Source organism: Haemaphysalis longicornis, unplaced genomic scaffold (genome assembly GCF_048455015.1).
Source record: "Haemaphysalis longicornis isolate Haplotype H1 unplaced genomic scaffold, Haemaphysalis longicornis Haplotype H1 scaffold_2, whole genome shotgun sequence".
Taxonomy (NCBI): domain Eukaryota; kingdom Metazoa; phylum Arthropoda; class Arachnida; order Ixodida; family Ixodidae; genus Haemaphysalis; species Haemaphysalis longicornis.
The window spans coordinates 137,737,639-137,752,530 of NW_027526295.1; positions in this window are offsets into that span (position 1 = coordinate 137,737,639).

A 14,892-nucleotide genomic window follows, 5' to 3' on the forward strand; every position below is an offset into this window, starting at 1 on the left:
CCAAGGCACAAATTGCCATTTACTGAGAGTAGGATGGGGTAAAAAATTATTTTGTAAGCTCCACTTGCGGTGCCAATTGCACCGGTATTGTAACTTAATGACGCATGGCGCAATGTTGTTTTCATTGTACATGGCACTGTGTGTGCCGGTTGCGGACGTTTTCTAGGTCAAAGGCCCCAATGCATTAACTAGGTTCACCTGCAGTCAGGTAGAGCCACGGAGCCATAGCAGTGTAAAAATGTGTGCTGGACTCTCATTCTGGAGACCTTGGGCGCAGTTCCCATCCATTCCCAAATCTTCATTTTCTTTTCGGCTCGATTGCATTACTATTTACTATTATTCTCTTTGCCCTGTCAGCCATTTAATTAAGTGACCACTTATAAGCTACAGTCGATGGGCCCCTTAATGCTTGTGCATTAAAATCAGTCCGGTAAAGCCCTTCGTTACAGGAATAAAGCGTGCCTTGTTTCAACTTGGAAAAATGTTGCAAAGCCTAAAGTGTGAGCACTGATAAATCTCTAGAACCTTGTCGTGGTCGTGACTGAATGAAAGAGAGAGAGAGAGAAAGAAAAGCCTTTGATGACGTTTCCTCCATTCGATTTTGCAAGAATGGAAACTGTTTGAAAGTATCGGTGCGGGCAGATATTGGGGTGCAATATTAAGGTACATAATGGTTACTTTGCATTGGCAACGTCCCGGAAAATTTTTGTACAAACAGCATGAGAAAATGCAACACTGCCAGTGAAAAAGGCATCAGGTGCTGTTCGTATTGGGTATTGAATGGCAGGAAACATGTACGACACTAGGGAAATGCTGTAATGACTATGTGTGTGTGTGCAGGGAAGTTTAGATGCAAGAGATTTTTAAAAAATTTGAAGGAAAAAAAATTATTCAAAGAAATTTTTGTTATAACGCTCGTGTGAAAAATCAAATTGCTTTACTTTGAACAGGTTCGGTATTTTTTTTTTTTTAATAAGTGCAATAGTTTCTGCAGGTACTAGGCAAGGGAGATGGATTCGATAACCGGCCAGATAAGCAACCTGTAAATCCGTAATTTAGTACCTCTCGTTAAGGCATTCTGTGGCTCGCGCATTCTTTGCATATCTGGATGACGGAATTTCTTGTGGACATAAAATACAGAAAAATTGGTCGCCATCCCGCCCTACGAAAGTGGATGTCCAGGAATGCTGTTGTAAGCCACTACAAATGGTGATGGAGGAGGGTATGAAATGTTTCTCGTCGTCTCGGCAAGCTTGTCGCTTGTGCTCGGCTAGTGTCGCTAAGTGAGGGTACAGAGTGTCGGCACTCTTTTCCCCTATCGTTCCGTGCCTCCGCCTTGATCAGTGGTCAGTTCGCATTACGTGACATTTGTTTACACTGCGGCAACTCACTGGTGCTACCATTTTGTTGTTTATGCATTTTAGTCGGTCGACTCTGGTAGGCTTAGCTTGTCCTGCCTGCTCTGCGGCTGCGCATGAGTGACATCGTTCCGGATGCGAATCAAAGATAATGCATGTAGCAGCATTTCATCGGCAGAAGTGTGTCCAAAGACGTGGCAAATGCTGGGTCCTGCTTAGCCTGACGCATGCCCACGGCGTCTTGGGCAAGAACTGCTCTGTTTGGTGGCACTAGTTCTGCCGAGCCTTCGAAGATAACCTGCAAAACGTAATCTTTACCAGGAACACATGGTTGGGGGGTCCCATTGTTCGCAGGCGCCTTGTCATCCATAATGCGGTTTCGATGCTTGTTTTGTGGTTTCCTTGAACGAATTCTGATCTCTATGCTGTATTGCCTGATGCATGTGCTCGGCGTCTTAGACCTTGGCGCCTTGTCGTTCTTGCCCACAGCGATGAAACCGCTCAGGGTAAAGGTATGCAGCTTTGCTCTAAAATGTGCCATGCACAATTGAGAGCCAAAGGTGGCCTACGTCATTGGCCTCACACCCGTACAGCATGCCTTAGGCCTGACTGCCAGTTAGGTGCACCAAACCTTAAATTAAGCCTGAACGTACTTGAATGTTGTTTCAACAGCATTGCAGTCCACCCAGCTCACTCACTCTTTGGAGACCCCATCAACAGAATAAACCAGCAGGGGTGGATTGGCTGTGGATTGGCTGTGGCTGACTTGCCGTAAACGAATGCAGGCCAAGGTTTTGAAATAAATCGAAAATAAAATGAAAAGCATGTTGACGGGAAAGAAGTTGAAGGCAGCCAGAATACATCTGTAAAGCTCTTCGTGCTACCAGATGCGGCAGGGGTTGAATGTGGTTGGGTGGGGCCTTGGCTTGAGCTGGGGGAAGTCATTTCAGGTACAGTTGTAGGCAATGCTGGCACTGGTATTGATACAATTTTCAGACCTCTAGTCTCGGCCAATTGCCTACGAGGACATGTGCCATCTCATGGCCTCGAGTTTTGAAGAGGTTGTGAGGCTTTTTTTTCTTGGGAAGGGGGGGGGGGGGGTGCCAATTTTGTAACTGAGTTCATTTGTATTCAGCAGCTTTTGATGAATTCCGACTCTGATGAAAGCTACAATGATGAAGCAGCTCAGCTAAATGGCTTGTCGTTGCGAAGATAGCGAGGCAGATTCCTGCAATTCTCATAATCCAAGAAATTAGAGGAAAACGCGACGAATGGAATTTTGGCTGGAGGAAGAAAAAATGCAAGCCTCAAGAGCATGCTTTCGACCCACCTTCTTCAGGAATCTTCGGGAATAAAAATGTTTCCATGTTGTGCAGACCGTCGTAGTGATTCAATAGCGGAAAATTTCCACTGAAGTAACACGCAAAAGAACCCGGCAGGGGGTGTGAAGCAGACAGAAAAAAAAAAAAAAGCTGTGCAGTGAAAGGCTTAAAGGAAGCGTAGGTTCTCCCCCGAAGGGCATTTTTTTTTTTTTTTTCGTTGATGAGTATATTGGGCAGTTCCTAATGCTAGTAGCTTATCACATATATTTGCTGAGCAGTAAATGTTGATAAGCTTCAGTCTTTTAGCTATGATTGGTTGTACACTGCATGTATTTCAAATAATCTAAGTTGGAACTATGACGTGGACTTCTATATTTCGAAGCATACATTTACGCTGGGTGTACTGCCATCACGTGGGTACTAGGCATCACTAAATTAAGGTTGTGCTATGAACATTTAAAATTTTGAACATAAATTTGAATATGGCCAATTTGAATATGACCACGAACCAGAGCTCACAAGTAAATTACAGGCTCACTGGGTTTCGCATCACCTGCTACATCTGGTCACACGTGTGGGCTCCAAGGCAGTTTGTGTAGCAGAGAGATATGCGAGGCAGTAAAGTCACGATTTCATCCCAAGAAATTCGTTTCAAAATTACCAGTTTCAGTTGGAGGTGCATGACGATCCTGCTTGCCAAGTACTGTTAAGTTCTGCGCGAATGAATATTACAAATACAGAACTTATTGACACATTGTCTGGGCACCATAAGAATGCATTCCAGGCATCCACCGCTGGAGCTCGGCAAAAAGTGAAGGGTGAACTGAAAGCATGTATTGCTGTCAAATATTAAGCCTTCAGCACTTAGTAGCAAAAAGTGAAGGGTGAACTGAAAGCATGTATTGCTGTCAAATATTAAGCCTTCAGCACTTAGTAGCAAAAAGTGAAGGGTGAACTGAAAGCATGTATTGCTGTCAAATATTAAGCCTTCAGCACTTAGTAGCAAAAAGTGAAGGGTGAACTGAAAGCATGTATTGCTGTCAAATATTAAGCCTTCAGCACTTAGTAGCAAAAAGTGAAGGGTGAACTGAAAGCATGTATTGCTGTCAAATATTAAGCCTTCAGCACTTAGTAGCAAAAAGTGAAGGGTGAACTGAAAGCATGTATTGCTGTCAAATATTAAGCCTTCAGCACTTAGTAGCAAAAAGTGAAGGGTGAACTGAAAGCATGTATTGCTGTCAAATATTAAGCCTTCAGCACTTAGTAGCAGACATTTGCAGAAATAAAAGCATGAAATAAGAGAGGTGCTGAACACTTGAAATAAGAGAGGTGCTGAACACTTTGATTTGATTTGATTGCAAGGTTTAATGCGCTGATGCTACACAGGCAATGAGGCACGGCGTAGTGGAGGGCTCCGGATTAATTCTTACCACCTGGGGATCTTTAACGTGCGCCCAAATCTCGTACACACGGGCGTTTTTGCTTTTCGCCTCCATCAGGAAACTGGCCGTTGGGGCTGAGAATTGAACACTGGGATGCCATCACTGTACGGTCAACTGCCTGCCCATGTTTGTCAGTATGTGCTACAAAGTTGAGCTGTTTATCGCGTTGTCATCTTGGGAACTGAGGCTGAAATGTAACCACAATGTCCAATTTGAACCCCATCAATAGCGTGACGATGAATTTTTAAGAAGTGCTACGCACAACCCTGGAGTGATGGGCCGCAATTATTGCTTTCATTGTAACCCTGTAGATTCCTTAAATGCTTTTTACATACCCCTGCACACTTAGCATGGATATGGCTTTGGCCCATATTCACTTGTAGATTATTAACTTGTAGAGGCGAGGTCTGTGTGTATGGTCAGTAAGCAGTACTGTTTTTTTTTTTTCTATTTTTTACGTTTTTTTCTTTGGTGTGCGTAGAGTGCATTTTAAGTATTTTAGGACTTTAGGGCATCTTTTCGTTGTGTGAAGTTTTGCTTTGAACAGGTTTGGTATAGGCGGAGACTATATTTGTATGTAAGAAAACGTATCGCGAGGCAATAGCACATAGGATAATACAAACATATGATCTGTGCAGAAAAATTTTGCTTGGAGCGAAAAGTAATTCTTAAATTGGGAGGCGGTCACAATTTCACTAATTTGTTTCCCAGTACTTGCTGCAAGTTAGTATATGGCACTACTATTTGATCACCACAAAAACATAACAAAGTTCATCAAATATTCCTGAGATTTCGGTTATGTGTAGATTAATATTCTGATGCAAATTTTAATGTTCAAAACCTTTCGCGTACACCATTTTTCTTTTTTCTTTCTTCTTTTTTTTTCTGCAGTGATTTAGTAGGCAAGCGTAGCAGGGGATGGCAGAAAGTTAGATGGGCAGATGAGATCAAGAAGTTTATGGGGATTAACTGGTCGCAATTAGCACACGACTGGGGTAATTAGAGATCTATGGGAGAGGCCTTTGCCCTGCAGTGGGCGTAGCTAGTTGATGATGATGATGTAGTTCACACTTTTTGTGTACAATTAAAAATATTTTTCATTTTGCCTCTGTGCTCTAGCGCACCACGCGTTGACCGCTTGGCACGATCGGCTGAAACGCATCTTATCCAAGAAATCGAGGGTGGCTGGGACTGCCATCTCTGTGGCTTGGTATAGAATGGCCCTCATGTATTGGTGGGCTTTAATATGTTGTTTATTGTACAGGGCTACCTAAAAATGAATGGGAGTGCTGTTAAAATGTGATTAAATTAAGGCAAGCCAAGACGCAATGTAGAGGGACAGAGGGGAGACTGTTTTATGTGATAGCTCAGGGGCTACAAGTTAGGCCTTCTAAATCGTTTTAAGTCACGCCATTTTTCTTATGTTATGACTTGGTCTTCATAACTGCTGGTGCACGTTGTTTATTCATGTATCAGGTACTTTATTTTCAAGGGTGCTTCAAAATTTTTCAGTTGTCGCTTCAGTATGAAAAGTACTCACACCCTACGTTCTTTCTTCATTACTTTTTTTCTTTTGTTCGGGTTTCAGTTTGTGTGCGGAATAATATAACTTCCAATTCAAGTGGACAATGATGTTACTTGTTAAATTTTTATTGACAGCTTGGTTCCGGGTAAATCATCTTATGTTCGCGTGAATATGCTGTGTGTATGAATTGTAACTGGGGTGTGGTAGAAGGTAAACGTGAACCTTTCAGTTTGTGTTTTATAGTTTTTCATCTTCTCTCTCTCTTTTTATTTTGTCATATTTGTGTTTCTAGCCCTTCTGGGTGCAAATGGGTTCACAAAATGAAAATTTGGTAAACATTGGAGATTCAATTCATTGCCTCAGTAGGTACGGGCAGTATGTAACTTTTATTTAATCGTGAGGTGTGGTTCAAAATGTGCGCTTGAACCAATCATGTTTGTTGCGTGTAGACGTCATGGTGCACCTTTTAGCGCAACTGTATTTATTTGTTTACCAGTTTGAACTCATTCTATTCTAGTCTACCTTTTACTTTGTACGTGCATTTTTGCAAACATGTTGTGAATGCGGTGGAACTTGTTCACCGATGTACATGCAGGAGGCATGTTTGTATCACACTTTCAGATAGCGTGACGGTATTAAATCGAGCCAGGGGCATTATTTCTTCTGGAAAAGTACCCAAGTTTTTAAAGCACTGGTGTCCTGCCGCACCAGATCTGTGGCACGTTCTGGCAGCTGAGGAAACAAAGTGTTCCATGGCAGACAGCTCATTTGAGGTTGGGGATATGAAGTTGTGGGACATAAAAAAAAAAAAAAAAACAGTTGCAAAACTCGAACCAAGCTAAAAACTAAAAAAAAAAGTGCAGAATTTAGCTTTACGTTATGCAGGGCATTATTTTTTGTTTGTGGTGCCCTTTCCTACCTAGCAGTGTTTTCATGTGTTCATTAATGGTTCCACTGTTTGGAAACAGTGCTTTTTATGTAACATTGGAACATAGTCGAGCTGTTCGACTGCTGTCTGTAACCTGCATAAAAGAAAAGGAATCTAGGCTTGTGGGTACGGTCGGAAAGTGTTACCATTTCCCTCGTACTGTGTTGTGCCACTCTTCTATGATGTCCCGCTGCTGCGCTTCACTGCAATGTGGCAACATTTTCGAGGGGAGTCCGTTCCCATGTCGTGCAAAGATTTGTAATGGTTGTGATGCTGGGGAAATTTTCCTTCCAAGCAATATGGCTGCTGCGCCTACCTTACTTCGACAAAGCTTGCCGTGGGTGCCAAATCGGAACTGTGTTCAGCGTGTGTGGCTTTTAGAAGAGCATGTTGTTGGAAATGTTCGTGATATGCCAACAGGCTTATATGTAAGTCGCTAAGGTCGTCAGTAAAGTGTCGTACGCTTTTCCGACGTGTTTGCTGCTTTGTTCTTGCCATCGGCTGTGTCTAATAGATAGACGAATGCATTTTTTTTCCGGCTGAACGCACGCCGGCGGTTTGTTTTGTGGTGTCGATTCAGTGTGTACGTTCTTCTGTGGCTAATGGCGTTTTCTTTCTTTTTCTCCACGCACTCTCTTTAGGTTGACCCACTACCGTATTTAAGCCCTGAAAAATAGCCACATTTGCACGACTCTAAAAGAGAGAGAGAGAGGCTGTGTGCCCTTGCATATATGGTGTGTTTGCTTAATAAACTTCTTTTTTTCAGGTGATGGTCTGTGTGTGTGTGTGCCTTCTCTGTTTCAAGTTATTTGCGACATACCACGGTGGTAGAGGAGGAGGAGGAGGGGAGGGGAGGCACTTGGCACATTTATAGAATGCTGCGTGCAAAAAAGGTCTTCTGTTCGGATCACTGAACTGAGAATGTTTTCAGTATCCTCCAAGCAGAAGCATTTTCCCTCTGTCCCCCAATTCCAGCGCACTCCAAGTGAAAAACAGGCATGCTCATATGACTGCGTATGGTGTATGGTGTAGTCCTAGGTAGCAGGTTTGTTTTTAACCCAAGAAAACCTAAAACAGGTAGCAGAGAAAGCCTTGAGCCAAGGGCCACTATTCTGACAAGAAATTTTGCCGAGTCCCATGTCAAAACATTGGTGTCAGCTTGCTGCTGCCTCTGTTAACATTTATTTAGTTTCTGGTGTCCATCTTCGCAAGTTTCATTTTTCAAGTGTTTCTTCAGCGCAAGTAATTTTTGCAGTTATTACTACTTGATAGAGAATTTGGTGGCAGCTGTGCGAAATTTTTATTAGTTTGGCTTGTGGTGTTTTCGACGCTGCGTAAGAACAAGTCTATGCCATAGATGCACCAAAAGACTAATTACACTGCAGGCTGCAGTGACGAGGTTATACCGAGTAGCCGACAGAGTTTTTATTTTTTAGTTCTTACTAACATGGAGTTGACTGACGCTAGTGTTAGCAAGCTGCGGGACCACACATCACCACTTCATTTTATTTCTATGAAGCAAGGGGTTCAGTCTCACTGGGCATAGACTCAAAATGGAGCACCACTCCTAATGACTAGATTGGACTGTTTTTGCATTTGGCACTGTGGTTGGTGTGGTGCTGCAAGCTATTCGGTCCTACTTGTCTTTTAGCTTTGCACGCATTTATAATTTTTTTATTTATTGCTCTTGTCAAGCTCCAACTTCAGCTGCCTTCAGTACATGCTGTGTTGCTTTTGAATGGCACGCATTTCCAGAATTCAGTTACAGTTGAACGTCGTTATAACGAACACTGATATAGCGAACTACCGGCTATTGCGATCTAAATACGAACTTTGGTTAGTCAAGCTTTATTTCAGTGACACTTATTCTTTTTGTAACAAAACGAAAACCGCTAGAGCCATGCGAGATGTTGGCTATAACGAAGAAATATTTTTTTCACGCGAGGCTTTAAACTCGATTGCTAGTTTTAAAAAGCAAAACATAAAATGCAGGAGATAACAGCTCATAAAACTATAAAAGTTAAAAAAGGCCCTTTCGTGCGTGGACACTGGAAAACTTCATCCGGCGGTGCTGGGAAGATCAGATCCTTCTGCAAATAAATTAGAACGCAGGCCTGTTTTGTCAAACGTACGTTGGTCTGTTCTAATTTCGCATTGCCATGTTCTGGTCCATTTAGTTTGAAATGCCAAAAAGAGACAGCTAAGGATTACCTCATCGTGTATAGCGGATTTGAATCCTACAGTAATCCGTTTATTATCTAGGATTTTTGCACGAGCCAGATTGTCAATTTGTTAGAGCCTATTTTTACGTCTACTGTTACAACGTATATCAGATATAACGAACTAATGTACTGCGCCGATACTACTTTGTTATAATGACGTTCAACTGTATATACACTGCGCAGCCAATAACATTGCATGCCACAAAAAGACGCTTGTGGCATGCAATGCCATTTTGTTGCTTTCCATTGGATTGTTTTGTCACTACTGAAAGATGGCGTTTTTTTTTTTCTAGTTTTTTTTTTTATTGTTCGAAATTCAGCAGGTATCTATCTGCTTGTCCGCCATGATGGCATAGTTACCGTGGTTATTGCGGCAGAGCTACAGTTTCGGTTCCTGTTCGCAGCAGCTGCAAAATGCATGGAGGAGTTTAGTGCATGTTGACAGTTACTAGCTTTTCTAAATTATTTTTAGCACCCTGCTACACCTCTCCTCATAGCCCAAACTTTGGGTATATTCACCCTCACTTTTTTGCTTATGCCGAGTTTATTTGACGGAAAGCAGAATGGGGTTTAAAGGGTAGTTGTATCTCAATTTCGCTTACACTAATTATGAAGCCTCTCAAATGGTAACTTTCAAAGAGTACAGTCTACTTTAAAGGGAGAAATTCTTTTTTTTTTGGGGGGGGGGGGGGGGGGGGGGGGGGGTCATTTTAGTTTTGGTCGCTAGCAAGATATTTTGCATGTTAAAAAAAGATATACCATTTTAAAAAGCGTGATGACGACTAATGCAAATCTGAATGCTTAGTCTAAAAAATTTTTGCATACTTCAAAGTTTTACGTGAACACAGTTTTTTTTTCTTCTGCCTTTGACACAATTTGTTTGTATTGGGGACAATTAAAACAGTCCAGTAATCTTGTACAGGCTTGCTTGCACAAAGTTACTCCGCAAAAGGGTCAGAGTTGGCATCCCGCAAGATTTTGGAGAATCTTGTTTCTCCCCCTTTCCTTTTTTTTTTGTTTTATCCGCACAGCAAGAGGTTAGCTTCAATCTGCACAAAGCTTACATAGTAGCCCATGCATACCAGCTTCCTGGCCACTGATTATCGCTTAGAGCGTCAAAAAACTCGCAAATTTTTCTTGGTAATCAACGCCCCACTCTCCAAATCTCTTCACATTCAGGTCCAACAAAGATAATTGCTCCAGCCATTCCACAGTTAGCATTTTAGGTACGCTTCACACGCATCCGTGTAACGTTTAACAGAGAGCAACGAGAGCGTGTGGCCTGGTAGCTCGAGGCAAAGACTGATCAGGAAATTCAATTTCAGGCAGGTTTGGTCACGTTTCTGCCTGCTATCGTTCCGTTTTTGCAGTTGCAGAGCTGCTAGACACTTCCACGAATTCGCCTGCAATCTAAGCTTTTTTTGTTTGTTTGCTCATTTATTTTTGCTTTGCGCGTTGCACGATCATGTGTTGCTTACACTTTTTTTTTTTTTAGCAACCTGAGAAAAGCGCTGTTCGGGTAGCTGCGTTAGCTTGACTGTGTCTGACTGCCGCTCTCATTGTTTGGTGCTGTTGTCATCGTAGTGTTCTTTGTGTACTGTGAGAAAAGCTGCATCGAACTGTGCATGAGTATTTCTTCTTTTCGTTTTTCCCTTTTTCTGTCCCAAAGGGAAGCGCGCACTACAATATTATGGGAGATTCCGGACAACCACACGCTAACTTTATGTGATGCAAGAAAGCCTGAGGGAGAAAAAAAAGCAAATGTAGGGCAACGACGATGTCGAAGCATGGTTCGTGTGATTCTTTACGTTCTTTCTTGCTTGCTGCGTTGCATGGTAAATGTGTCACAGTGAATACGTGCACTCGTTATGTAGTTTTGGCTCGAGCTGCTTGCTTGGTCTTTGTATTTGCATGACCAGAGGTTTACGTAGGTGCCATGGGCGCTGCTTTGTTGTGTAACTTGTTTTTTTTTTTTTCGCTTCTCCAATTCGCCGCGTCACAAATTAAGGCAGGCAAGAATGGCTTTAGAACTAGAAATTGAAACGGCTGCGAAATGCAAGTAAACTTCTTTTGCTGTTGTTTCCATATTTTGACGACTAAATTTTACATGACATGGAAATAGCAACAACTAACTGGAGACATCGCGTCAGTTTTTATTAAGCCTTCAGATTTCAATAACCAGTAGAGTTCTTGAATGTTCAAAACTTTGAGTATTGCGCTATAGTATGTTCTATTTTATTTGATTTGCAGTTGACCTGTACTGCTCAAAGTACTATATCAAAGTTTGGCATTAACCTTGGCTTGTAGAGAAATTAGATAAAACATTTTTATATTATTACGTCAAAGCTGATAGGAGCACTTAAGTAGACCCGGTAGGTGTGGATTAAGCGAGTGGTTATGTATTTTGCCTTCTAGCCCACCTTGTCCTATTTGAAGTTTTATTTTTTGTCTGATCACTAGCATGTGGAGACAGAAATAAGCTGCTTTATGAAATTTTTGTTTTTTAATTGCTGTATTTGCTGAAACGTAACAAATTTGATTATGTGGAAGTACATTTAAAAGTGAAACCATTCGTATTTGAAAATAATGATTTGATTTCAAATCACTCTTCATACTTGATTCACAGTCAACATTACATATATTTGCATGCCTCTAATATGTGGAGAAGAGTTTCTAAGTGGTGCAAACGGTGCAAGTTTGTGAGTACCGTGCAACTTAAAAGGGGAGGTGGGTGGGAGAAACAGGCAGGAGAGCTCTAAATAATAGTTATGATTAACCAGTCCTCGCAATTTTGATATAGGTAGCTACAGAGGGAATGCGAGGAGGCTAGTTCTAATTCCAGGCTAAAATTTACAATGATATTACAGTGATACATACTATACCTACTATAAAGTTCGCTTGTGGTCTGTTATTTCGAAGAAAATGAGAGGTATATTTAAAGTACGATCATTCTTCTTTTTCTTGATTTCATATCCACGTGTTTACCGAAACATGTCTGTTTTGAAACCCACCGCGGTTGCTCAGTGGCTAAGGCGTTGCACTGCTAAGCACAAGGTCGTGGGTTCGATTCCCGGCCGCGGCGGCTGCTTTTCTGATGGAGGCGAAAAGCAAAAATGCCCATGTGTTCGAGATTTCGGCGCACGTTAAAGATCCCCAGGTGGTCAAAATTAATCCGGAGCCCTCCACTACGGCGCGCCTCATCGCCTGCATTGCGGCGGCGCGTTAAACCCTACAATCAATCAATCAATGTCTGTTTTGAAGTGTCTTAGCCGGCATTAGACACATAACCGCACTACTTTAAAGTTCTAAATCATGTCTTTCTCTAATCTGGCATTTAGCGTATGCACGTCGACATGTGCCGCATGTTTTTTTAAAGGTTCAGGGGCAGGTTAACATTTTGAAAATTACAGTTCACCATGGTTTTGAGCAACGGGAATGTAATTTTTTTGAAATGGCATATTATTTTTCTTCAGCTTTTTAAAAATTTTTGTTTACATTAGAGGCTTTTCGTGAAAGCAAGGAAAGCGCTTCACTCAACTTGGTGCTCTAACTTAATCTCAGAGCCATGGTTAGCTGCCCGAGCGCTGCGAGAGCATTTGTCCTTTGCAAAACCTTCTTATAAGCACAAGGTTTTTTTTTTATATATATATATAAAACCCAATACCTCTTGGTGATGTACTTTGTATTGTGATCAGAATCACATTTAGAGATGCATTCGCGTTTCCGGTGCCAAAACTGCATCGAATGATTGCAGTGCTAAAATTAAAGTTGCACGTCTGAATATTGGTACAATATTTCCAACAATGTTAGGACGTACGAGATCGGATTATCATCGTGCAACTGCAGGTTGAGTTTGTGAAAATATTGGTGCTTTCTTTTGTCAACCAGGGCTGCTCCAGAAATGATTTTAAGAGCACTTTCGGTTGCATTTTAGTGCTTGCAGCATTGTGGGACCACTTGTAAAGGGTTTGTCGGCGTGTGTTGTGCATCTCTGCCCTTCACTAGGAACAGCATCATCATCCCGAGCTTCACTTTCAGGAGAAGTGGGATGAAACACTGGCATTCCTCGCACCAAAAGATGGCATTCCTTTCTTATGCAAATCCTGGTTAATTCTAAATCTCAGGGCATGGCGTAGCTACACTGCTCAAAATAATGCAAAGTCGTGCATTTTTTGTTTAATTGCATTTTTGTGTGTGTGTGTACGTCTGTGTGCACTGTATAAATGTCTTTATTACGCCCTGTGCATTTATTTTTTATTAATAAACATGTATTTGCTACTTCCTTGCCCCTTGAGAAATTGAAGCTTGCTGACAGACAGCTTTAGTTTTTGTGTCTAAAATTACAACAAGTATGGTACAATATAGACGCACCAATTATGTAGCATTAGAAACAAGTGCGGTAAGACCGCCGTAATTCAAGTGTTGTTCTCCAAATATTCTGAGTGCTTTGTAACAATTTTGATTGCCCATTAAATTACTGTTGCCGTTACGCTTGTTTTTGGGACAGCTACAGGTCACGTTTATAACATAAATATATTTTTTTGTGACTTGAGGGGCTTTTAGCTAATCGGGTTCCCCTTGCTACTGTGGCTAGCGTGGGAGAAAAATTAAGCTTATTCACCAATCGTCAGTGAAGCGGCTTGCACTTTGTTTTGTAGCAGGCCATTACTTTTGTTGAGGGAGGCACTGCGCTCGTCACAAAGCTCCCACAAATTGACATCACGAGGACGCGGGTTCTATTCCCGGCCGCGGCGGCCATGTGTACGAGATTTTGGCGCACGTTAAAGACTCCCGGGTGGTCAAAATTAACCCGAAGCCCTCCACTACAGTGCGCCTCATCACCTGCGTTGCGTTGGTGTATTAAACCCCACAATCACTCAATCAACAAATTGACGTGCCTGTTGCAGTAAGATTTTCACAAATGCACTGCTATGCCGTGTAAAAAAGAAGCACCGTTAAGGTCCTTCACGTAGTGGCAGCAAAGTTTATGCTGCCAAAACCAAATGAACCAAATAATGGACAAAAAGGATGTGACTGAGATTTCGCACAGTCATTTCATTTGTTTTTCTTTTTTTTTTAAGGAATGAACGGATGAGTAATTCTGCTCCATTTTATTCCATATTTTTCTTCTTCTTCTTCTCTTAGTGTGACTCTGTTGAGGAGGGTGACCTTGGCCTTGGGAGCAGCCTGACGGCACTAACAGCGACAAGAGTTCGGCTCGTAGGAGTGCAGGGGGACGCTGTCTGAAGGCAAGGAACGCCGCACAGCGGCAATGACTGTGGACACACCACACGACTCCCACCTCCACGTCGGTGACTTTGACGACACAAGTCTAGTGCCTCGTTGATATCTACACTCGTTGCACTTGGGCCAAAAGGTGCAACCGACCGCACAGCAGACTGTGTGATGCACTTGCACTGAATGGCGCCACAATGTTTATTCCAGTGCGCAGAGCTGTTCCGCTTGCAGTGAGGTTCAGTTCACTGCTTGTTGGAGGGTTGGTGGTTGTTTGGGAGAGTCTGTGCATTCACACCTCTGCACTTGCTTCTAAACGATGTCAAAGAAGGCTTGGGAGGTAAGCTTTGGTAGAAGTTGAAGGTCAGTCAATAGCTGACGGGGTTTTTAAGTGCGAATGTTGTCATTTTTAAATTACATGCCCCCACCCCTTTCTTTTTTCCTGGTTTTCCTGCCGGTGTTGCAAATGCTGCTTGGTGGGGAATAGATCATGATGCCGCTCCATATTATAGGCTTGGATAAGGTGTGAGTGCTCAGGACCACGATCCTGCAGCAGCGGTCGCAAACGAGTGCTTTGCAGTGCAACCACAAAGACCACAACTGCATGGTTTTGGATTTTTTTTTGTTCATTTGAAAGGCACTACAAACGCACACCCCACCCTACTCTTTTGTTATCCCTTCAGCCATATCTCGAAACATGCGTTTCTTCTTTTTTTAAAGTTGCATGGAAGTATTTAGCCGCTTATTGTATTGTACATGAAGTGGAGCTAGGCTGAAGAAGTTGTGTCTGTGTCAACATCACGGGGTCAAAGTCCCCAAGGACACAGGTGGTTTCTTCTAAGCGCTGGCCCCAAATTCGT